The sequence below is a fragment of the Bactrocera dorsalis genome, chromosome 6 (genome assembly GCF_023373825.1).
Source record: "Bactrocera dorsalis isolate Fly_Bdor chromosome 6, ASM2337382v1, whole genome shotgun sequence".
In the NCBI taxonomy this organism is placed as follows: Eukaryota; Metazoa; Arthropoda; class Insecta; order Diptera; family Tephritidae; genus Bactrocera; species Bactrocera dorsalis.
The window spans coordinates 1,048,491-1,074,404 of NC_064308.1; the positions used below are offsets into that span (position 1 = coordinate 1,048,491).

General features: G+C 38.7%; 1 protein-coding gene across 12 annotated transcripts in view; it reads right to left on the reverse strand.

Moving 5' to 3' along the window:
• Nucleotides 1-25,914, reverse strand: part of LOC115065952 (uncharacterized) — a 456,818-nt gene that overhangs the window by 281,354 nt on the left and 149,550 nt on the right. The window lies entirely within an intron of this gene.

The window sequence follows — 25,914 nt, forward strand, 5'->3', positions numbered from 1 at the left end:
TGCCAAAGAACAAGAGGTATTGCCGGATAATTGCCAATGTGGACTTTGAATATTTGTGTGTACTAATCTTTATGTGTTAATTTTGGTTGTTATTGTTTGGCAATATATTTGCACGACGAAAAGAGAGTGCTAAAACGGATTAGGTAAAATTTTTTCCGTATGCACTATTATATATATGTATGTACGTATGTAAATAATTATGTGTTCTAATATTTCTGTTATAAGTACGTAATTTGTATGTTAAAGCTTCTGCGAATACGTTTTTGTGGTATGTAAATGTATTAATAATATACATATGTATGAGGATAAATATGTTTCCACTAGGTATACTATATGCGAATATGTATGCATATATATGTTCAAAAATTTGTTTATGTTAAGCTGGGTTTGTTTTTGTTGGATTTGAATAAATTATGTATGTATGTATATATTTTACCAATTTGTTGTATTGTTAACTTTCCCACGTCATTTGTTGAAGCATAGGCAGTTTGTATGCCGTATGTTTATATTCTTTCGTAATAGAGAGAGGGCGCGAAAACGAAATAGAAAAAAGGTGTACTATCCGTTTTCCTCTTATACATATATGTAATTTAATATATAAATATGTATAGCAATTACACTTGTTAGGTAAGTAAGTGAAATATATGGTATTTTAATATGCACATATACATATATGTATTATTTTTATTTGTTTTTCTCTATCGCATTTGAGTTGATTGCTTATTGTTCTTGTTAACCCTCCATTACTAACCTTAGGGTCGAATCGACCCAGACACGCAAACTTTTTAAATTAACAAAAAATAAAGAATATTTTTTAACGCAAGATATATGTGTAATCTAAATTTGTACATATTTAAACGTTTATAAACAATAAGAATAAGAATCATGTAAAATATTATGCATAAAAAATTGTTTTAAAAAATACCCTGGGTCGATTAGATTACATAATTGAAAAATTTTTACATTAGTCATTCCAATTTTTCTTTTTAACATTTTACTTTTATATTTCAGGTTTCAATTGCACTTTATTTGAAGTCAATATCTTTAAAACTTATCATTTTATGCGGAATCTAGCTGGATAACTTTTTTTTCACTTTTTTAGCTATGTTGCAATGAATACAAACTTAATTTCAATTTAAATATATAAATTAATTTTTTAACACATCATTTTATAAATTTAACAATAAAATACTACAATATACTAAAAGACGTATACGTTTTAGCAATTTATAAGTTTAAACGATTTTAAAAGATAATACAAATGAGGGTCGATAAGACCCATGGTTAGTAACCATGCGACATGATTTGAGGTTAGTAATGCAGGGTTAAACAAAAGGGGTATTGCTGGAATATCAATCTTATGTACTTGTTTAAACTGTTTGTAATAATGCGGCAATTTGAATTACAGCCCTGAATTATTACAGTTTGGGTACTGATGTTTCATTAGGTTTTAAATAGGAAAACCCTAACTTAAAACATACATACATATTTACGTGCATATATTAAATTTAAAGTGAAATTGATACGCTCACTTTGATTTGGGGATAACATATGTATGTATGTACATGCCCCTTTTATCGCCAATTCTCCTCTCTTCTTTTCGTCCTTAAAGATGTTGTTGCTTGTGGTTTTGTTTTTTTTTTAAATTCGCGCCCGTATTGTTATTGCATTTATGTATTTTTTGTTTCAGGGTTTCGCGCCTGTTTTGTGTGTTGTTTTATTATTTAGGAACTTTTACATTTCACGCGCGATTCTCTGTGTGTGGTTTTTATTGTTTTCTATTTGGGGGTTTCGCGCCTGGTTTATGTGCTTTTTGTGCTTGTAAATTTGTATATTATAGTTTTGTAAGTTTCTGTCTTTTTCACCGCAGCTTTGTTTTTGTTTTTTTGTTTTTAAGTTCCACTGCACTATTTTGTTTTATATTTTAGCATTGGTAAATATGTTTGTATTTTTCAGTATATCTATATTTTCCGCTCTTTTGATTTGGATTTTAGTTTTCTTTTTTGTTTTGGTTCGTCTCTGCACTTTATGTTACTGCACTTTGTTACACTTTGTTTTGTTTTTTGTCACTTCACCATTACTGTAACACTTCGTGAATATATGTACATATGTACATGGCTATTTTTTGTGTGTCACTGCACTATTTTTCTTCTGTATTTTTTTTTTTTTTTTGAGACACTGCACAGCTCCTGTTTTGGTTTTTGTTCACTACACAAATCTTTTTTTTCTTGTTTTAATAATCCATAGTGCCTCTCAATCCGGCTCGAAGGACCATAATTAAAATGTATACTAGATGTATTGGGGAGCACTCACCACTGCAATAAATTAAATAAAAACATCCAGTTTATTTTGTATACAATTGGGTTTTTTCAACAATTTTATTTAAATTGAACTGTATTGATTTTATTATAGTGTAAACTCATTAAATATGATATGGAAGGGAAGATGCTGCGATACTCCAATTCCGGGAACGATTTGTCACTGCTGTCGATTGAGTGTACACGGATCGTGGTTGAATTTTTATTATAAAACGGAGGTGTCGACGCGGCGGAGTGTGTATGCGAAAGTTGATGGTCGAATGTGTGTCAAAGTGTTCACGTGGCGAATATTGGTACCGAATTGTGCCTGCTTTCCCTTTGCCCATCCTTTTTGTTAAGTAGGTTTGCTGGTGTGGTGAGTTATGCTGTAGTGTCATCAGCTGTGGTGAATGGCGATGTAGCATTAGGAAGCGCCAGTTTTACCGAGTAGAGGGGGTGGATGCTTAACTTATTTAAACACACAGTATGCAATAACTCAAATGAATTTGAACCGCGTACATTAATAAATAGCGACCGAAGGTAAAAGCAATCGCCGTTTTTCGGGTGGATTGTGTAAGTTCGTTCTAATGCATTAGTTGAGAACACACCTGGATGCCCATCTACTGGATGACCCTGCTTTCTGCGTAACTATTTCTTCGATGATGCTTCCCATGTATAATATCAACGTATTTCGAATAGAGGCAATGTTCTCGCAAACGGATCACTGACGGAAGTTGATCCAAAGATGCCAATGTTAATTTTGTTGCTGGTGGTGTTTCTGTTGACAGTACTGTATTCTCTGGGTTGAAATACACTCTTTGGTCATTCTCCAAATTAACTGCGATATGCACAACAGTTCATGAATTAAATATCCTACAAAGCGCTTTATTGCAGTTCACGTATCGACCGTGTCGTTCAAAACCAATAACCGCCATGTTGCTTCCTATGGTGACGTATTTACAGACGTATTTTATCGATTACACCAAACTACAATACGCAACATTCACATGACTTTTGAATGTGAATTAGACAATAGTGGCGAATATGGTACGATCCATGTGTTGTCAACTTTGACGTGTTGTTAACTTCGATATTTACGCCTCTAAATTGAATGCTAAATGTCTGCCATTGTCGTCTGGTGAGCGACGCCGTGGATATCCATCATTTCCAGTTTGTGTTTCCGAAAAGCACATGGATAATGTTTCGTGCATTTATTGTCAGACACACAAACCGAAGTGGGATTGTGGCGTCCGCAAGGTCCATGAACCATATTGGTTTTCATCACTTCATATAATACTGGATATTTTTCTGCATCATCAATTTCCGCAGAAATCAGTTCATCAATTTGATCTGGTGTGACAACCATCCACCATCCAAAGAAGAATATGTATGTACGTGCGACAAACCTCTCTTTTGCCACTCAACAGAGTACATTTAGCAACTGACTGCACCATATACGAGGGCTGTCCGATAAATAACCGACCTAACCATGATGCACACGACTTTTTCAAAATTTTTTTTTTATTTTTCTACTTAGTCTCCTTGTAACTCCACACACTTCTCCAAGCGATGCTCCCATTTCTGCAACCCTTCTAAATAGTACTTGGCGTCTTTGTCTGCAAAATACGAGTTCACGAAAGAGATTGCCTCCTCATTTGACGAAAATCTCTGGCCGCCGAGCGCAGTTTTAAGTTGAGGAAACAAAAAAAAGTCGCTTGGTGCTAGATCCGGTGAATAAGGTGGATGGTCAAGCAGTTCGAACCGCAATTCGTGGATTTTCGCCATGGCGACTGTTGAGGTGTGAGATGGTGCTTTGTTTTGGTGGAACAAGACTTTCTGTTTTTGCAAATAAGGCCGATTTTTCGAAATTTCTTCCTTTAGCTTGTCCAATAATGATGCGTAGTATGCTCCTGTTAAAGTTTTTCCTTTTTCAAGATAGTCGATAAAAATAATTCCATGGCTGTCCCAAAAAACACTCGCCATCACTTTCCCAGCCGAATACACAGCTTTAGGTTTTTTTGGGGCTGGTTTCCCCTTTTCAATCCACTGTTTAGATTGGTTTTTTGTTTCGGGCGTATAATGATGAAACCAAGTTTCGTCTACAGTTATCAATCGGCGCCAAAACTCGGACTTATTGCCTCTAAACTGAGCCAACAGAGCGCTGGAAATGTTCATGCGCGCACGTTTGTGGTCTAGCGTAAGCAAACGCGGCACCCAACGCGCGGACAGCTTTCTCATGCCCAAATCTTGGTTTAATATGTGGCAAACAGTTTCTTTTGACATCTTCATAATCTCAGCTATTTCCCCAACTTTAATCCGGCGGTCGTCTAGTACCAATTGATGAACTTTAGCGATGTTATCGTTAGTGGTTACAGTTTTTGGACGCCCAGGACGTTCATCATCTTCCAAGCTCCTGCGACCACGTTTAAAGTCAGCTGCCCAAAATTATACGGTGGTAAACGATGGTGCAGAGTCACCATACACAGAGTCCAACTCATCTTTGATTTGTGAAGACGTATTGCCTTTCAAAAATAAAAATTTAATTACAGCTCGATATTCAATTTTTTCCATTTTGGGGAAATCACCGAAATAGACTCACAAACACGACTGTCAACAGATAATTGCGCAAGATAAATTTCTGAAATTTTGGCGAGTAGCTATTATAATATGCACAATTTGAAGTAGAAACTTTTTTTTCAGATGTGCCGCTAGCTTCACGTTGAGGTCGGTTATTTATCGGACAGCCCTCGTATATATATGTTGCTTCAAGATAATGTCCATCGAAGCTGTTGCTTGAAGTCTTGCTGTGACATCGTGACGATCGCTTGCTGAATGACCGCGATCCATAATACCGCACGTATGTCATCGCATCCTCGGAGTACTCGGTCATGTGCCTTGGGCGGCTAATATATGTTGATGCCAAAAAGAACGCCGACCGATATTAACGCGACCTCTTCTTGGCATCGTAACAAATTTCAATTTGTAATTGATCACTTTATGAGTAACGCCCATAACATTTTCACTGAATAATTTTCAAAAATTTTTGAAGCAAACGACAAATTTGAACGATTCAAATAATTGAAAAACAAAACAAAAAATGGAAAAAAAATTGTATGGAAAAAATTAAATTTTTGGAATAATCCAATTTTCCGACTTTTCCTCGCGAAAAGCATACAGGTTTTTTTTTATTTCTAACCTTCCCCGATTCACATAGAACATTCCCTTGAAAATTTCATCAATATTGGTTCAGCCGTTCTCTTAGCGTTACTAACGAACAAACCTTCATTCGTTTGTATGAGAAAAAGAAAAGGGCTGTTTTTAGGGGTTTTTCGGCCATTATTCGATTTTTTTTTCTCCGCAGAAACCATCTCTGAACCTCAACGAACATTTTAGAAAAAGAATTATAAAATTTGGTTCAGTCGTATGAAAGTTATGAGCGTACATACATTTTGGCGATTCATTTTTATTTATATAGATATAGATATATAACCTTATATCTGTCTCGCTTAGTTTTAGGTGATACGTACAACCGTTAGGGGAACAAAACTATAATAATTTGTAGCAACTGGTTGCAAGAGTATAAAAATAGCATCGTAATAACAAATAATACACATACAAATAATAATAAAATTCTTGTCACATAACAAACACGCGCACATGCGTTGACTTTTACAATTATGGGGCATCTCGACAGGGAAAAATTTTTTATATACTAACTGTATTGCTGTGCGTATTGCCTGTGGAGGCCCCATATTGACTATGGAATACAATATATGCCTTAATAGTTTGTATGTCATATATTGCATGCAATGAACTGTCACTTCAGTAGTGTGACAGATCAGTTTTAATTTCAATGAAAATTTCGAAGAGGCAGCACAGCTCATTTACGTATGTATGTACCGACGGCAGATTCATTTCGGTAATTTTAAATGTTGTAGCGCGAGTATTTAGACGGTTGTGTTAAATTATATAAATGAAGGATGAAATAACACTGTGGAACATTTTTGGGATTATTGTCTGGGAGGTGAGAAATTCCAAGTCAGGGTGATGGTACTGTTGCGCAATAAGCCTTTTCAGGGGCATCACAGAAACCGTGTAATTCTGCGTTTATGTTAGGGGTGAAATTTACCCATCGAGGGAGAAATTCCAAGTCAGGGTGATGGTACTAGGTCAGTATAGTAAAACCCTCAAAGGACTTGGCGTTAGTATGTGTCAGTGTCAGATTTTGATGAAACAAATTTAGAAAAATTAAGAATTACAGTTTATGGGTTTTTGGGTTGTCAAAAAGTTTTGCGGTATTTTCGTTAGTTGGCGCTGAAAGCGCGTAGTTCTAATTTTATTCGTCGCATCGGGACCTTTTTGGAAAGCTTATTTCACGCGCTAACACGTGTTTGATTGATTTTCGTTTCTTTTAAGTCGTTCGTGAGTTATAGCGTCGCAAATACGGCATATTTTACAGTACTACTACGATAAAGGCAAAAATGCATCTCAAGCCGCCAATAAAATTTGTGCAGCTTATGGACCCGATACAGTTTCCATTTCCACCGGACAACGATGGTTTCAACGTTTTCGTTCTGGTGTAGAGGTATTGCATGACCCGATGTGATGAATAAAACTAGAACTACGCGCTTTCAGCGCCAACTAGCGAAAATACCGCAAAACTTTTTTGACAACTCAAAAACTGTAATTTTTAATTTTTCTAAATTTGTTTCATCAAAATCGGACAAGTGGTTCGCGAGTTATGTTAAATTACGCTTTTGTCAAAATGTTACAACTAAGCGAAAAAACATCAAGATAAGGAAAAAATTTAAAAGGTCAGAAAAAAACCGACACATACGAACGCCAAACCCTTTGAGGGTTTTACTATACTGACCTAGTACCATCACCCTGACTTGGAATTTCTCACCCGCAAATTAGCTGTTGTACTGTGTAATAAGTACGTTTTCAATATAATTTAATATATTTTCCCAAAAATTTAATATTTAGTTTAAAATTGTTAATTTGCAGAAAAATCATGCCAAATGGATGGGCGAATGGACCAAGTCTTAAATTTAAAAAAGCTACACAAGCATAAACCAAAATATTTTGATGAAAATTTGTATTAAAAAGTTATTAAAATATCTAACCTCATTACAGGTACATTTACCATAATTCAACCAATCCTTAGCGTGTGAGTATGTGTATTAGGGTGATTCAAACAATTTTTTTTTTTCGATTGGTATTCGGAAAAATAGGTTCCTAGACACCTCTAAGTTTTGAGTTATTAATTGTAACGGGAAGGTCCTCCTACATACAGTTTTCTATTTTTTCTTATTATCAGATAGAAAAATTTATATCTCGCTTCCAAATAATTGAAAAAATAGCTTGTTCCTTGGATTTTGTAGGAAATTGAATGCTCTACAAAAAAGGTGTGATTTTTTCGTAAACCCAACCATTTAAAAGATATTAACTGTTAAAGTTTGATTATTTTTGGAAAGTTCCGTTCTGGTGTAGAGGTGGTCGAAGATGCGCCACGCTCCGGAAGGCCTGTCGTCGAAAATTGCGATAAAATCGCTGAATTGGTCGAAAGAAACCTGCATAGTAGCAGCCGTAGTCATCAAAAACTCATTTCAATTTCAATAAAAAAAATTCAATAAAAATACCGCAAGACTTTTTTGACAACCTAATATATGTATATTTGTTGTTATTTACATAAACTTAGTTTATCGTAATGCCATTGGATGTACAATATTTTTGGTTAATTCGATGGCTTTCCAAGTTGGGGCACAATCACGATTTCTTTGGCGCCGCGATCTGAAGGGATCGTCCTCCCAATTAAAAAAATATATGCGTTATAGGTACGGTAATTCCTCTTTCTTTATTTAGCAATCTTAGTTCTAATAAAAACAAGCGTTTATAAATTATATAATATTTCAAATTAAATATAGATATTTTCTCATTTAAATTTAAAAAACAACTAAGTAATATGAAATAATAATATTACGCAATAAAAATACTTATATTTTTAAAGGACTACTACGCAAAAGTGCTTCAGTCACCCTGAGTGTTGACTCGACCAGGGTTATTTTTTTAAAGCGCGGCCAGTGCCTTTAAAAATAGGAATGCCCTATGACAATACTTGTTTAATATCATTTGAAAGACATCATTTGGCATTTATTTGTTGAAGAATATCAAGTGTTGGCCGCGACTACGTCTGTTGAGTCCAACCAGCAAAACCTTGTTGTGGACAAGAAGATCCCAGGATCTGTTGCGATTTACACAGGTTTGGAAGGACTAAGGTCACTGAAGCCTCAAAAACCCAGTGGCTAACGGCAAAAAGACTGCGGAACTCTGATCTAGACTCCTGTTGGTCTTCATAATTGTTTTTTACCTATCTTCCAGATTAACTGATTTTAAGCCATGAACACTTTCATCTTAATGAAAAGTCCTCTTTCATTAGCAATCAAACATTCAAGCCTCTTCATTACAATCGCTAGAACTTTAGACATTGTTTTATGAAAGCAAGAAATCATTATAAAAATATATGCATACACACTCAACAAAGAGCCTACCCTTCCTTAATTTCTGGATATTTACATATACACAAAGAAATCTACAATCTGCGTATGGAAATGTAAGTTAACCCTTTTTTGAATATTCTGATTTTAACAACAAATTAGGTGGAACATATCCCATGCATCGACATTGAGCTGTACAAGCATATTTATCCAACAGCTAGGAGCCACTGCTCTCTGGAGAAATCTTCGCTAAGACGCAAGCACATTTCAGAGGCCGACCTCCCTTTCAAAAACACACGCACAATAGCAACTCAAATGTAAGAAGAGTACATAGAGTATGCCACACAAGAGTCTGGCAAACAGTCGGGACATAAAACGCAGAAAGGAGTATTTCGCGAAAGTACTTCACTCACCTCGATATAATTTAAATTTTATAATATTATCAAAGAGTTTTACTTAATTGTGTATGTATATTAAATATAAATCACATATTATACATATATATATGTATGTATTCAATAATGACTTGAAAAATGTTGGAAAGTATTTTTTTTTGTAGTTAATATAGAAAAAAGGATCACGAGAAAATACAAACAATGAAAAATCATTGAAAATCGTTTTCCTCATATTTGTAAAATATCCAACCTTTTCAACGATGAGTGTGCAAAGTGATTTTTAAATTAATAAATTTAGCTAAAATACAACAAAATAAAAGAGAAATACGAATTTATTTCAATATTTAGAGTGTATATTTAAATATACCAAGTGAAAAAGGAGGATAGAGTCATGTGTAGAAGTTCACGCAAGTGAGGAAAGTTCTCTGATCGCCATTCGTTTGGGAGTGGCCAGAAATGATTCTTTTACATATGATTCAAGCAGCTCACAACTTCCGGTCTTTGACCAAGTATCCTCCCCGTAGCCTAAGAACATCCGTTTGAAAGCGAGCTCAAGTGAGAAGGCGAAACATCCCCTGCATAGGGTTGTGCGCTGGGTTTGGGACCCGCCAGGTAAAAAAATACACCCCCAATGAAAACTAACAACCAGCCTCGGATGAGAGACCCCCCTTTTGATGACGACCATGACAAACGAAATAAGGACTACGAATTGAGGGCATGCACCTGGAATGTCCGGTCCCTTAATTGGGAAGGTGCCGCTGCCCAGCTGGTTGATGTCCTCGTAAAGGCAAAGGCTGACATCACCGCCGTCCAAGAAATGCGATAGACGGGACAAGAACAGAGACGAGTAGGTCCTTGTGGCATTTACTACAGTGGCCATATAAAGGAGCGTAAGTTTGGTGTGGGATTCGTAGTGGGAAAGAGACTCCGTCGCCAACTACTGTCATTCACCCCGGTGGCTAAATATCTAGCCACAATCCGCATCAAAGCGAGGTTCTTCAACATACCGCTGATTTGCGCCCACGCCCCGACGGAAGAGAAGGACGATGTGACCAAAGATGCCTTTTATGAGTGCTTGGAGCGCACTTATGAGAGCTGCCCCCGCCACGGTGTCAAAATCGTTCTTGGTGACTTTAACGCCAGGGTGGCTAAAGAAGGTATCTTTGGCACTACGGTCGGTAAATTCAGCCTCCGCGAGGAAACATCCCCAAATGGGTTGAGGCTGATCGACTTCGCCGGGGCCCGAAATATGGAAATTCGGAAAGTGCAAAAGAACAGCTGGTACGACGAGAAGTGTCGTGTCGCAGCGGAGAGAAAATAGACTGCCTACCTCGCAACGTTACGATCGACCACAACACGTGCGGGATGGGATAGATACTGAGAGCTGAAGAAGGAAGCGAGACGAATCTGCAGACGGAAAAAGAAAGAGGCCGAAATGCGAGAGTACGAAGAGCTTGATAAGCTGGCCGGCAGGGGTAATGCTCGAAAATTCTACGAAAAAATGCGGCGGCTTACAGAAGGTTTCAAGACCGGAGCATACTCTTGTAGAACCCCCAAAGGTGATCTAGTCACCGATGCGCAGAGCATACTTAAATTATGGAGGGAACACTTCTCCAGATTGCTGAATGGCAGTGAACGCACAACGCCAGGAGAAAGCGAACCTGATTCCCCAATCGATGACGATGGAGCAGACGTTCCATTACTCGACCATGAAGAAGTTCGAATAGCAATTGCCCGCCGGAAGAACAACAAAGCGGGAGGGGCCGACGGTTTGCCTGCCGAGCTATTCAAACACGGCGGCGAAGAACTGATAAGGAGCATGCATCAACTTCTTTGTAAGATATGGTCGGACGAAAGCATGCCCAACGATTGGAATTTAAGTGTGCTATGCCAAATCCATAAAAAAGGAGACCCCACAATCTTCGCCAAGTACCGTGGGATTAGCCTCCTCAACATCACATATAAGGTTCTATCGAGCCTATTGTGTGAAAGATTGGAAGCCCACCGTCAACAAACTGATTGGACCTTATCAGTGTGGTTTTAGACCTGGCAAATCAACAACCGACCAGATATTCCCCATGCGCCAAATCTTGGAAAAGACCCGTGAAAGGAGAATCGACACACACCACCTATTCGTCGATTTCAAAGCTGCTTTCGACAGCACGAAAAGGAGCTGCCTTTATGCCGCGATGTCTGCATTTGGTATCCCCGCAAAACTAATAAGGCTGTGTAAGCTGACGTTGAACAATACCAAAAGCTCCGTAAGAATCGGGAAGGACCTCTCCGAGCCGTTCGATACCAAACGAGGTTTCAGACAAGGCGACTCCCTATCGTGCGATTTCTTCAATCTGCTGCTGGAGAATATTATTCGGGCTGCAGAACTTAATCGAGCAGGTACAATCTTTTATAAGAGTGTACAGCTGCTGGCGTATGCCGATGATATTGATATTAATGGCCTCAATACCCCCGCCGTTAGTTCTGCTTTCTCCAGACTGAATAAGGAAGTAAAGCAAATGGGTCTGGCAGTGAACGGGGGCAAGACGAAATATCTCCTGTCATCAAACAAACAGTCCTCGCACTCGCGACTTGGCTCTCACGTCACTGTTGACAGTCATAACTTTGAAGTTGTAGATAATTTCTCTATTTAGGAACCACCAACAATGTCAGCCTGGAAATCCAACGCAGAATTACTCTTGCCAACAGCTGCTACTTCGGACTGAGTAGGCAATTGAAAAGTAAAGGCCTCTCTCGACGAACGAAAGCGAAACTCTATAAGTCGCTCATAATTCCCGTCCTGCTATATGGTGCAGAGGCTTGGACGATGTCAACAACGGATGAGTCGACGTTACGAGTTTTCGAGAGAAAAGTTCTGCGAAAGATTTATGGTCTTTTGCGCGTTGGCCACGGCGAATATCGCATTCGATGGAACGATGAGCTGTACGAGATATACGGCGACATTGACATAGTTCAGCGAATTAAAAGACAGCGGCTACGCTGACTAGGTCATGTTGTCTGGATGGACAAAAACACTCCAGCTCTGAAAGTATTCGACGCTGTACCCGCCGCGGGAAGCAGAGGAAGAAGAAGGCCTCAGCTCCGTTGGAAGTCCAAGTGGAGAAGGACATGGCTTCGCTTGGAATATCCAACTGGCGCCACGTAGCGAAAAGAAGAAACGACTGGCGCGGTTGTCAACTCGGCTATAATCGCGTAAGCGGTGTCTACGCCAATTATGAGGAAAAATGTGAAAAATTTAGTACAACGTTGTGAAATACTACAAAGTAATCGGAATCGTGCCTAAAGGTAGAATGCTTTTAATCTTATATATTTACAAGGCCTTCATTCCACGTGCGTTGGTATTGTATTATTATCGTGGAGCAACGGAGACACCATTGATAGTAACACATTTTCCAATATTTTAGAAAGACAAGATATAAAACTTGGTCTGAATGAAGACGGCTGTGTTAAATTTTTACCAAGCTTATCTATCAAGATAATCTCCGACCTTTTCCATGAAATTGGATAGTATCCGAAACTAAGAATTGCATAGAAGAGCAAAGAGAACACCAATATTTGGTACATATATAAATTAGCATTTTTGGGATATTATGATCATTTCGTGCCGACTTGTTTGGATTAAGTTCTTTCTTTTGGATTAAGATACTAATACTTTCAGAAGACTCAAGCGACTCGTTAGCTAAGATTGACATTTTACAGTTGTTCCTTGGGTTATTAGGTTAAAATACCTTTTCTCGGTGACTTGCAAAACAAAAAGCACCTCGCCACTTCGGACACAATTTCCATCCAAGTCTCATATAGGCACTTTTGGTCCTTCCAAAGGGATTTTCGATTGCTTGAATTTTGACACAGCTTCTTTATATACATTTCGGTGTTGAATTCCACGCGTTTAAGCGTTTTTTTTATTTACGTACAGCTGATTATAATTGAAGCTGTTTGGTATTGCTAAGACAGCTGCGTTAGTTATTACAAGTATTTCATTTATTTTGTACTCAAGATTGTGGCTACTCACTAATTTTTCTACATTTTAACCAGTTCGTTTTATAAGATGTTAGACCTACTTTTGCATCAACGAATATGGGTTGTTCACATATCTTCATTAGTACAGGAGAGTGATCAGAAGATAGATCAGTACATACATACATCAATTATTATGTGTGATCTATCTATATCATATTAGTTATAATAACAACAAATTAAAATCATATTTTTAAAGGAGTACTACGCAAAAGTTCTTCAGTCACCCTGAGTATTGGCCAAGGCTATTTTTTTAAAACGCGGCCGAAAGCCGCCAACATGGAAAGGTCTACTACGTGAAAGTACTTCAGTCACCCTGGGTATTGGCTCGACAAGGGCTCGATATGATATAAATTTTATAATATAATCACAGAGTTTTAAATATTTGTGTATATTAAATTTAAATTATATATTATACATATATATACATATATGTAGTTATGTATACGAGTATAGTTTATCTGCAATTTGTCTTGATGAGAGACTATCTGTTGTCAATGTCACGATGCTGTTTTCTAATTCAACAGATATTTTCTTCATTTTTTTTTTAAGTAGATGTTATCTCGTCAAAAAACTTTAAAAAAGTGAAACACGTGCACAGAATGTGCAAAACGTGCAATTCTGAGTAAATGCGACATTGCAAAGATTTCGTTTTCTAACTGGTCGTTCCAATTTTTTTCATAAACGCGATAGGAGGCTTTTGTAAGAGGAAAAATAAGTGAACAAATTCCAAAGGATTGTTAAAATTGATGAAGTACTAAAATTTTTACGAGACCATACATGCAGTATTGATAACCATTTACTCAGTTATGCACGCCACTGTATATATACTTATATATAAGGAAAAAGTGTTCACAACTCAATTATAGCTTGAAAATGTTGGAAAGTATTTTTTATTATAGTTAATATAGAAAAAATAATCACGCGAAAATACAAACAAAGAAAAATCGTTGAAAATCCTACATATTTGGTGTTTAAGATGTGGCGAACTCGTTTTCCTCATTCGTAAACAATCTAACTTTTTCAACGAGGAATATGCTAAATGATTTTTAAATTAATAAATATAGCTAAAATATAACCAAATAAAAGCTAAATATTAACTTATTTCAATGTTTAGAGTGTATATTTAAATATACAAATTGAAAAATGTGAAAAAAGTTAGTGAAACATTGTGAAATACTAAGTGCTATTATAACAAATTTTTGAAATTTTAATCGGTAATATTTTAAAAAATATAAGTGTTCCCCTGGAGAAGCTCCCCCATCCGTACATACCCCATTTGTACCGAAATTCATGTTTTTTACCCGAACGCCAAAGTAATCGAAATCGTAGCAACACTGGAACATGCAACATATGGTTGACCGTGAGAGAAACACGGATTTTCTAAATATAAACCACAAATAGACATGGTATTGGAATACGTTTTGTATGTACATTTTCCATTGTGCATACATGGTGACCTCATGTTTACCACAAGGACCATGGATAATATTAGTAGTATAAATGTCAAATAATTCTTGATCAACATTCGGATCTGGAATTTCCGCTGAAAATATATTGTAAATTTCTTCTGAGCGTACTTTATCCACCAACCAAATTAAAATATGCGCACGAGATAAACCTCGTTTTTGCCATTCAACAGAGTAAAGCCAACAACGTGTTTCACCAAATACCGAGTGATCAAATGTATCGAAGATTTCAATTTTTTGTTTGAAGACACGTGCAGTGATACCATGCAATGCATCGATGTTTGACCTGACAAAAGCAAATTTTTAATTTCATCTCAGTTTGGATTACACGTCAAGATGATAAAAAGATCAAGTCGGCCGTATGCAACTACGTAAGTCAAAGCGTCTTGAATCTATTCTTGCATATGACGCGGACTACCAAAGTATGATGATGGGAGGATATATGCAGTACCGATATTGTTGATATCATTTTTTGCATCTCCGTTACCGATCACGGCATCACACAAATTAATGTAATCCTCTGTACGAAGTTTTGCTTGATTCTCTCTCTTTCGATATTTATATACATTTCCACAATGTACTGATGAAATACTCGTAGTTGTCTGTATCGGAGAATGTTGTTGTCTTCATAAACACGAATCATCAACCGATTTGCTTAGAAATTCATAGCACTAACTGTCTTAATCAGTTCTTGGCCTGCAAATGAATATATCTATCAGATAAACAGAAATTATTGACTTAGAAAAATTTTAAGATAATATATAAGTTGTACCAGTAGTTGGATTTCTTTGTTTAATATTTAAATGATATCATCTTCTCCTTCCCAAAATAGCAACGGATACTGCAAAACATAGTAAGAACGATGATTGTCTTGAATTATTTGCATCGTATTATCTCTCGTTGTATGCGTATGTCTATACGTTTACATGGGTTACAAGCCATAACAACTTCAACTCCATTAACAGTTGGATCATTATATCGCTCATTTGCTGCAAGACCGGCATAATTCAAAAAACGTGATTTTGGAGTTAATGCTGCAGAATTGTTCGTTATATCATACTTCATGTTGAGTGAAAAATTCATATGAATACCTCTTATATGCTCGGCTTGAGAAGAGGTGTAAGGTTGGAGTCACCGTGTAAGGTTGAAGTAAGTTGAAAACTTTAAACGCGTTTTCTGGCGAATCGATTTTTTTGACTTATGCCGGTCTTGCAGCAAATGAGCGATATGTGCCAGTGTGCTCTCCATAGGGCACTTTGTCTGCTTTAATGACAATGACGTAGTTGTCGTTTTGCAGTCTGTTAGAAAGGGTCTTGAACAATTGTACCAATTGGTTATAGTTTTTGAAAAACGTTTCCAAAATGTCCTCAATTTTTCGTTCTGCCTTCTTCTGTATATGGTTGTAAGCGCAGCGTGTATGAGATTGTGCCTCCTCATTTCCTTTAAAATAAATTTGTAAAAATTCGGCATCAGGCATTGGAAGCAATGAACTGATTCAATGGCACACTTGACCTTGAATCTTGAATGTAGATTCAAAATTGCGGCCATCTTCATGATGAACAATTTTTGTTGCTCCAAACGACGTCATTTGTAAGCATGAATGGAATTTTCGAATTTTCCGCAAAAACGATTTCGATTGAGATGTGATTCCAGCTAAAAGTGTTTTTAAAGATTCCGGTTGTATATTGAGCGGTGGCAATTGTTCTTCAGATGAATAATTGCTATTCGAACTTCTTCATGGTCGGGCAATGGAACGTCTGCTCCATCGTCATCGATCAGGGAATCGGATTCGCCTTCTCCTGGCGTTGTGTGTATACTGCCATTCAGCAGGCTGGTGAAGTGTTCCCTCCATAATTTATGTATCCTCTGGGCATCGGTCACTAGATAACCTTTGGGGGTTCTACAATGCTCCGGTCTTGAAACCTTCTGTAAGCCGCCGCATCTTTTCGTAGAATTTTCGAGCATTACCACTGTTGGCCAGCTTATCAAGCTCCTCATACTCACGCATTTCGCCCTTTTTCGTTTTCTGTCTGCAAAAGCGTCTCTCTTCCCTCTTCAACTCTCGGTATGTAACGCATCCCGCACGTATTGTGGTCGGAACGTTGCGAAGTAGGCAGCTTTCTCCCCGCTGCAACACGGCACTCCTCGTCGTACCAGCTGTTTCTTTGTATTTTCCGAAAACCAATGGTTGCGGTTGCAGCTGTACGTAAGGAACTTGAAATGCCGTCCCACAGTTCCCTTATATCGATTTGTTGACGAGTGCTCTCTGTTGTTATTGCAGTTTCTCGACGTCGAACCTTCCTTGTGTTTGTTAACGTGCGTTCTTTGCTGCACAGAGGCGGATGTGGGTCTTGGCTGCAACAAGATAATGGTCCGAGTCGATGTTAGGACCTCGGAGCTTACGCACATCTAAAACACTGGAGACATGTCTTCCGTCTATCACAACATGAACGATCTGGTTGGTAGCTTTTCGATCCGGAGGCAGACATTCGGCTTGATGTATTTTCTTATGCTGGATTCTAGTGCTACAGATAACCATATTTCGGGCCCCGGCGAAGTCGATCAGCTCAACTCATTTAGCAATGTTTCCTCGTGGAGGCTAAATTTACCGGCTGTTATACCAAAGATATCCTCCTTACCCGTTAAAGTTGCCAAGCACGATTTTGACATCGTGGCGGGGCAGTTCTCGTAGGTGTGCTCCAAGCGCTCGTAGAAGGCATCCTTGGTCACATCGATCGACGATGGGGCTAGGGTTACTTTAACAGAGGAAGAAACTATAAATTAAATTGGCCTTCGGGGCAGAAAGGAATTGCTTCGTCTCAAATGGTTTGATGACCAAACCACCAGCGGGGTCTCAAAGCTTGTGAACTTAGAAATATCGGGTTCAGTAAATAAAAATAAACTGTTTTGTATCAATGGCGTCCGAACTACAAAAAAGTTAATTTTTCCTTCTCAAACGTTACGTGCGGAACTAATTAAAGAACAAAATAAGGAGTTACGGAGTTTACCAATCGAAAGTTATTTTGATGCAATGCTAAAAATTTTAATTGGAATGCCTTATATAAACTTAGTTCGACCATTGAATGTAGTTAACTTTAATGAAGGTTTTACTGTTCAGGAGACTAAACTAGGCTGGATTAGAGCCGAGGAGATCTTGCGCAGTACAACGAAGTTTGTGGGTGATAGGTACGAGACAGGTCTTTTATGGAAAAACGACAAAATATCTCTGCCAATGAGCAGCTCTAAAACGATTTCAAATTGTAGAACGCAAAATGACAAATGATATGAATTACGAAAAATGGTATATGGAAAATGTAAACGACTACGTGGAGAAGAGTATTGCCAAAAAAATTACTTCGGATGAAGTTGATATACACAGCGACCGAATATGGTATTTACCCCTTTTCGCGGTTTATAATGTAAACAAAGACAATAAACCAAGATTGATGTTTGATGCACCCGCGACAGTAAATAATATTTCTTTGAACTCTATGCTTATGGAAGGTCCTGATTATTATCAACCGAAACCATTGTAGTCCATTTTATTCAAATTTCGTGAAGGGAATATAGCTATTTGTGGTGATATTAGAGAGATGTTCCATCGCATAAACATACGGGAAAAAGATGTTAATTCACAACGTTTTTTATGGCTTGAAGAGGTTAGGCAGCCTGATATGTATGTCATGAAGGCAATGATTTTTGGTTCTGCCTGCTCTCCATGCTTTGCGCAATTTGTGAAGAATTTTTTTGACGATTATGTGGATAGTCTTACCACCGTTGATGAAGGTTTATGTGTATCGGAAAAAGTGACAGAGATTCACAGCAAAGCAGAGGTCGAATCGTTACATCCGTGAACGTATCACTCCCCACGTAAAAGCCTGTATTTCGTGTTATGACATACGTGATCGTAACGCTTCTAACGTAATCTGGCATGATGACATATATAAACGTATCCGTTCGTTCGAATCGTCGTCCGAACGCAAACTACCAATCCTAATAGACAAATTTATGGAAATGTGAGCAAAACTTTTTTTTGGTCGATTGCTGTAAAACGGTTCGCTACCCCGTTGTTCATTTCTTGTGTGTGATAAGAATCATAATTTTTAGGGTCGTAACTTATTGTAAATTTTGTGCAGATATTATGTAATGGCTCACAAACGTTAGCAAATCTTCCACTTTTGTGCTTTGATACCTTCCTTTCTTGCCATATCCTAAAATACTCCACCGTTTTTTTAAGATTCCAATGCTTTGTTCAACGATACATCACAAAGAAAATTTTATTAATGAGGATTCAACATTTTCTTTATACCTACGCTATTGCTACGACCTCCTAGCTATCTCCACACTATTTTTTTTGCCCATCGCTTTCACTAAAGGTCAAATAAAAAAAAAAGTTGGATTAATTTTGATATTTAATTAGTTTTTGTTAGTTTATTGAAAATTTCGCAATTTTGACAGTTCCACATCTATTGTGACCTAAAAATACGATCCAAAGCAATGTTGAATTTAAAAAATTTTGTGAAATGAAAATACATTACGATCCGTTCGCTATCGTATGTCATAATGCCCATCACCGTATAAGTTTGACATATCACGTAATTTTCTTTCGTATGTTTGCCGATCCGTCCACGGATGTAACGATTCGACCCCAGGATTCGTTCTCAGAGACTTTGTTTCGAACTCCTCTAAATTATTGATAGCTATTAACAGAAACTCTGACCCAAAGTGTATCTCAAAGAATATGTGTGGATCAAAATCATCAAATGATAAGGTATTAGGGATGCACTGGGATGCTAAGCGAGATGTATTCTTTTATAATTTAATATTCGCTAGAATACTGACATCAGTTTTAAATGGCAGTCGACGTCCAACAAAAGCAGAATTATTGGGTTTAACGATGTCGATATTTGATCCATTTGGGTTCCTCGCAAATGTTACTTTGATTCCCAAAATTTTGTTACAAATATTATGGCAATCTGTGTTGTCATGATACAATTCCCAATGATATACATATGCGATAAATGGTAAGAGTGGTACAAATCTCTTGAAAACACAAGAGAGTTCAGAATACCTAGATGTTACAGCCCATTTCTTAAAGACCCATCTTGCGAAATACAATTGCACATACTCGTAGATGCTAGTGAGTTAGCGTTTTCTGCCGCCGCGTACTTTCGTAGACGATGTTATAACCAAATAACAGTAGTTTTCGTCGCGGCAAAATCTCGTTGCATTCCTCTGTAACCAATGTGAATTCCTAGGTTGGAACTACAGGCTGCAGTACTCGCAACACGTTTACACAAAACAATTGTTGAAAGTCACATAATAAACATTGCGTAAATAAATTTTTGGTTGGATTCTAAGACTGTTATTCAGAGGATTCATACCGAAGCCCGTCAATATAAATAATTCATAAGCAATCGGATTTCTGAGATTCCTCATGAGTCTGAAGTACCGCAATGGAGATGGGTTCCTGGATCGCTTCATTCTGCTGACAATGCTACACGCCCTCAGTTATTAACGGGACTGCTTGAAGATTCAAAGTGGATTAATGGACCACAGTTTTTAAAGTAGAGTGAAGAAAATTGGCCTGTACTCCCAGATCTTCCTACAAATGAAATTGACATCGAGAAGAAAGCAAAACAACTTTTCACTATATACGCTCCTGAAAATGTCATACCATTCACAAAATATTCTAATATTTAAAAATTTCTTAAAATTATGAATTGTACACCGTTAAATGTAACAGCTAAGTCCATCAAAGAAACAGAAGAACTAGTAGATCGACTGGTTCAAGAAGCCGTTATCCCGGACGAACTTTTTCTATTAAGGAATAGTAAGCTTATCCCAAAACAGAGTCCATTATTAGCACTAACAGCCATCATTGACGATAGGGGACTACTATGTCTTGGAGGTCGAATTGATAATGCTCTGTATCTACCTGTTTACACGAGAAGTTCAGTAATTTTGCCAAAGAATCATCTACTGTCACGACTAATAGTTCGCCATTTTCATGAAGCGTTTTATCATCAAAATCAGGAAGCTTTTATCTGTGCAATCCGAGCTAAATATTGGATACCAAACGTTCATCGCCTTCTTAAATCTGTGAGAAGTGAATGTCAGTTCTGCAAAAATGCAGCAGTTACTCCAAGGCCTCCTCTTCTTCTTCTTCTTTACTGGCGTAGACACCGCTTACACGATTATAGCCGAGTCAGCAACAGTGCGCTAGTGGTTTCTTCTCTTCGCTACGTGGCGCCAATTGGATATTCCAAGCGAAGCCAGGTCCTCCTCCGCTTGGTCCTTCCAACGGAGTGGAGGTCTTTTTCTTCCTCTGCTTCCCGCGACGGGTCCTGCGTCGAATACTTTCTCTCGAAAACTCGCAACGACGACTCATCGGTTGTTGTCATCGTCCAAGCCTCTGCACCATATAGCAGGACGGGAAGTTATGACTGTCAACAGTGACGTGAGTGCCAAGTCGCGAGTGCGACGACTGTTTGTTTGATGACAGGAGATATTTCGTCTTACCCTCGTTCACTGCCAGACCCATTTGCGTTGCTTCCTTGTTCAGTCTGGAGAAAGCAGAACTAACGGCGCGGGTGTTGAGGCCGATGATATTGATATCATCGGCATACTCCAGCAGCTGTAAACTCTTATAAAAGATTGTACCCGCTTGATTAAATTCTGCAGCTCGAATAATTTTCTCCAGCAGCAGATTGAAGAAGTCGCACGATAGAGAGTCGTCTTGTCTGAAACCTCGTTTGGTATCGAGAGGTCCGTCCCGATCCTGACGGAGCTTTTGGTATCGCTCAACGTCGGCTGTGTAGTATTAGTTTTGCGGAGATACCAAATTCAGACATCGCGGCATAGAGGCAGCTCTTTATCGTGCTGTCGAAAGCAGCTTTGAAATCGACGAATAGGTGGTGCGTGTCGACTCTCCTTTTACGGGTCTTTTCCAAAATTTGGCGCATGGTGAATATCTGGTCGGTTGTTGATTTTCCAGGTCTAAAGCCACACTGATAAGGTCTTATCAGTTTGTTGACGGTGGGCTTTAATCTTTCACACAATACCCTCGATAGAACCTTATATGCGATATTAAGGAGGCTAATCCCACGGTAGTTGGCGCAGATTGTGGGGTCTTCTTATTAATGGATTGGGCATAGCACACTTAAATTCCAATCGCTGGGCATGCTTTCGTCCGACCATATTTTGCAAAGAAGCTGATGCATGCTCCTTATCAGTTCTTCGACGCCGTGTTTGAATAGCTCGGCCGGCAATCCATCGGCCCCCGTCGCTTTGTTGTTCTTCAGGCGGGTAATTGCTATTCGAACTTCTTCATGGCCGGGCAGTGGAACGTCTGCTCCATCGATCCATCGATTGGGGAATCGGGTTCGCCTTCTCCTGGCGTTGTGCCATTCAGCAGGCTGATGAAGTGTTCCCTCCATAATTTATGTATCCTCTGGGCATCGGTCACTAGATCACCTTTCGGGGTTCTACAAGATAAAGCTCCGGTCTTGAATCCTTTGAAAGCCGCCGCATTCTTTCGTAGAATTTTCGAGCATTACCCCTGCCGGCCAGCTTATCAAGCTCTTCGTACTTACGCATTTCGGCCTCTTTCTTTTTCTGTCTGCAAATGCGTATCGCTTCCCTCTTCAACTCTCGGTATCTATCCCATCCCGCACGTGTTGTGGTCGATCGTAACGTTGCGAGGTAGGCAGCCTGTTTTCTCTCCGCTTCGACACGGCACTCCTCGTCGTACCAGCTGTTCTTTTGCACTTTCCGAAAACCAATGGTTTCGGTTGCAGATGTACGTAAGGACTTTGAAATGCCGTCCCACAGTTCCCCTATACCGAGTTGTTGACGAGTGCTCTCAGAGAGCAGGAATGCAAGCCGAGTAGAAAATCGTTCGGCTGTCTGTTGTTATTGCAGTTTCTCGACGTCGAACCTTCTTTGTGTTTGTTGGCGTGCGTTTTTTGTTACACAGAGGCGGGTGCGAATCTCGGCTGCAACACTATAGTGGTCCGAGTCGATGTTAGGACCTCGGAACGCACGCACGTCTAAAACACTGGAGACGTGTCTTCCGTCTATCACAACATGATCGATCTGGTTGGTGGTTTTTAGATCCGGAGACAACCAGGTAGCTTGATGAATTTTCTTATGCTGGAATCTAGTACTACAGATAAACATATTTTGGGCCCCGGCGAAGTCGATCAGCCTCAACCCATTTGGGGATGTTTCCTCGTGGAGGCAGAATTTACCGACCGTAGTGCAAAAGATACCTTCTTTGCCCTCCCTTGCGTTAAAGTCGCCAAGCACGATTTTGACATCGTCCTTCTCTTCCGTCGGGGCGTGGGCGCCAATCAGCGATATGTTGAAGAACCTCGCTTTGATGCGGATTGTGGCTAGACGTTCACTCACCGCAGTGAATGATAGTACTTGGGGACGGAGTCTCTCTCCCACCACGAATCCAACACCAAACTTGCGCTCCTTTATATGGCCGCTGTAGTAAATGCCACAAGGACCTACTCGTCTCTGTCCTTGTCCCGTCCATCGCATTCCTTGAACGGCGGTGATGTCAGCCTTTATTTTCACGAGGACATCAACCAGCTTGGCAGCGGCACCTTCCCAATTAAGGGACCGGACATTCCAGGTGCATGCCCTCAAATCATAGTCCTAAATTCGTTTGCCATGGTCGTCATCAAAAGGGGGTCTCTCATCGGAGGCTGTTGGTGATTTTTCATTGGGGGTGTTTTTTTCGGTGGCGGGTCCCAAACCCAGCGCACAACCCTATGCAGGGGATGTTTCGCCTTCTCACTTTAGCTCGCTTTCGAACGGATGTTCTTAGGCTACCCAGAGGATACTTGGTCAAAGACCGGAAGTTGTGAGCTGCTTGAGTCATATGTAAAAGAATCGTTTCTGGCCACTCCCAAGTGAATGGCAATCAGAGAACTTTCCTCACTTGCGTGAACTTCTACTCATGACTCCACCCTCTCATGGGGCAATTACCAGTTGATTGTTTATCATCATACGTTAGAGATTTCTCGTACACCGGTCTTGACTTTTTTTGGCCAATAATAGTGTCCATCGGACGACGGCAAGAAAAGAGGTGGGTGGCCCTGTTCACTTGCTTGACGATTCGAGCGATACATTTAGAAGTGGCCAAAGATTTGTCAACTGATTTCGTAATTTTATGTCTGCGCAATTTTGTCAACCGTAGCGGAATTCCCGTCCATATAAGAAGCGACAGAGGGACCAATTTGGTTGCATGTTTTTAAAGATGTATTATAGAACAGGAATGTACTCAGCGTGGTATTGAGTGGGTGTTTAATCAACCTTTCCATCTGCATGTGGGGCATGGGAGCATATGGTTCAAAGCGTTAAACGTGTGTTGGCATTTACTTTGAAAGAAAAAGCTCCTCACATTGAGACATTGCAAAGCTTATTTATCGAAGCTGAAACTTTAATAAATTCTCGTCCATTCACACATTTATCAATTGAAAGTTGTAATGATGACCTAACTGCTAATCATTTTCTATTGCGATGCCCAAACTACATTCAAACTCCTACCGAATCAGATAAAGTATATTTGCAAAGGCAATGGCAAATGGCAGTTAATCCCATTCGTGTTGCAGATGTTGTTATTACCTGCGATACCAATGAAAATTTGCGGGTCTAGGACCAGATGAACAAGTAAAGTCAGCGCTTATTAAGACATCAACGGGCAACCTAAGGAGACCCGCCTCAAAGTTAGCAGTTCTTGATGTTTCTGGTAACCCTCAACTTGCAGATACTCCTTCGGTTCACGGGGACGGGATGTTCCTGACAGATGTTTTTAGCTTTATTTTCCACATATTTATTTTAATCGTAAGGCAACTCTGTTTAACTACACTAAAAGATGTAATGGCTTCTTCCGGCTTTACTTTCTTACAAATAGCCGAGGAGAAACCACGGATAAGTAATAGAAATTATCAATTTATATATATAGGACAGTACATTTAATCCCATTCCTTTTACAGATATCAAAACATTTCTCCCTTTCGCCTTTGCAAATGTTTCTTTAAATAAAGTGTTTTAATATATTCGTGTCTCTTTTCTATCAATTGCGACCGCAACAATTATAAATAGGCACAATAACCTTGACATAATATCTCCTGGTAAGCCGACATATTGGCCTAGTGATCGTATCAAAATAACAGTTTTAATTGATTTTGCTGTAATCAAAAATATATGTAGATAAATCGCACATAACAGTTGATACCTGCACTGATTTACCTTCTAATCAATCTCCTGTACTAATAAAGATATGTGAACAACCTATATTCGTTGATCCAAAAGTGGGTCTAACATCTTATGAAACGAATTGGCTAAAATATCAAAAATACGTGAGTAGCCACATTAATGTTGAGTACAAAATAAAGAGATATTGACGAAAGCATAAGAGAACTTAATGATATAATAACTTGCGCAACACCAAACAAAAACTAGAAGCCGCTTGGTTTCAGAAAAATCACTAATAGAGAAATAGAAAAGCTTGTAAATGAAAAAAGGCGTGCAAGGCGAAGAATGACAGATAAATCGCTCCCATTCCACTCAGCTGCACGTAAATTAAAAAAAGCGCGTAAGCGTGAGGAGGAATTCAATACCGAAATGTATATAAAGAAGCTGTGTCCAAATACAAGCAAGCAAATTTCTCTTTGGAAAGCCCAAAAGTCCATGAAGCCACCAACTGACTCCAACATGTCTATACGAGACATGGGTGGAAATTGGGCTCGAAGTGACGAGGAAAGGGCTAATTGTTTTGCAAATCACCTAGAAAAGCTATTTCAACCAAATTGCCCAAAGAACAACTTTGAGTTGTCCAGCTTACCCAACACAGTTAACGAGTCACTTGAGTCTTTTAAGACTTCACCTTCTGAAATTATTAGAATAATAAAAGAACTTAACCCAAAAATCTCAACAGGACATGATAATATTACCCCGAAAATGCTAATTGAGTTACCAAATATTGCTGTAGAATTTCTCTCTTTGCTCTTCAATGCAATTCTTAGTTTCGGATACTATCCTAATTGATGGAAAAAGTAGCATATTATCTTGATAAATAAACCTGGGAAAGACACAGCCGTCTTCATAGACCAATCAGTTTTCTACCCTGTCTTTCTAAAATATTTGAAAAAGTGTTATTATCAAAGATGTCTCCTTTCATCCATGAAAATAATATAACACCAACGCA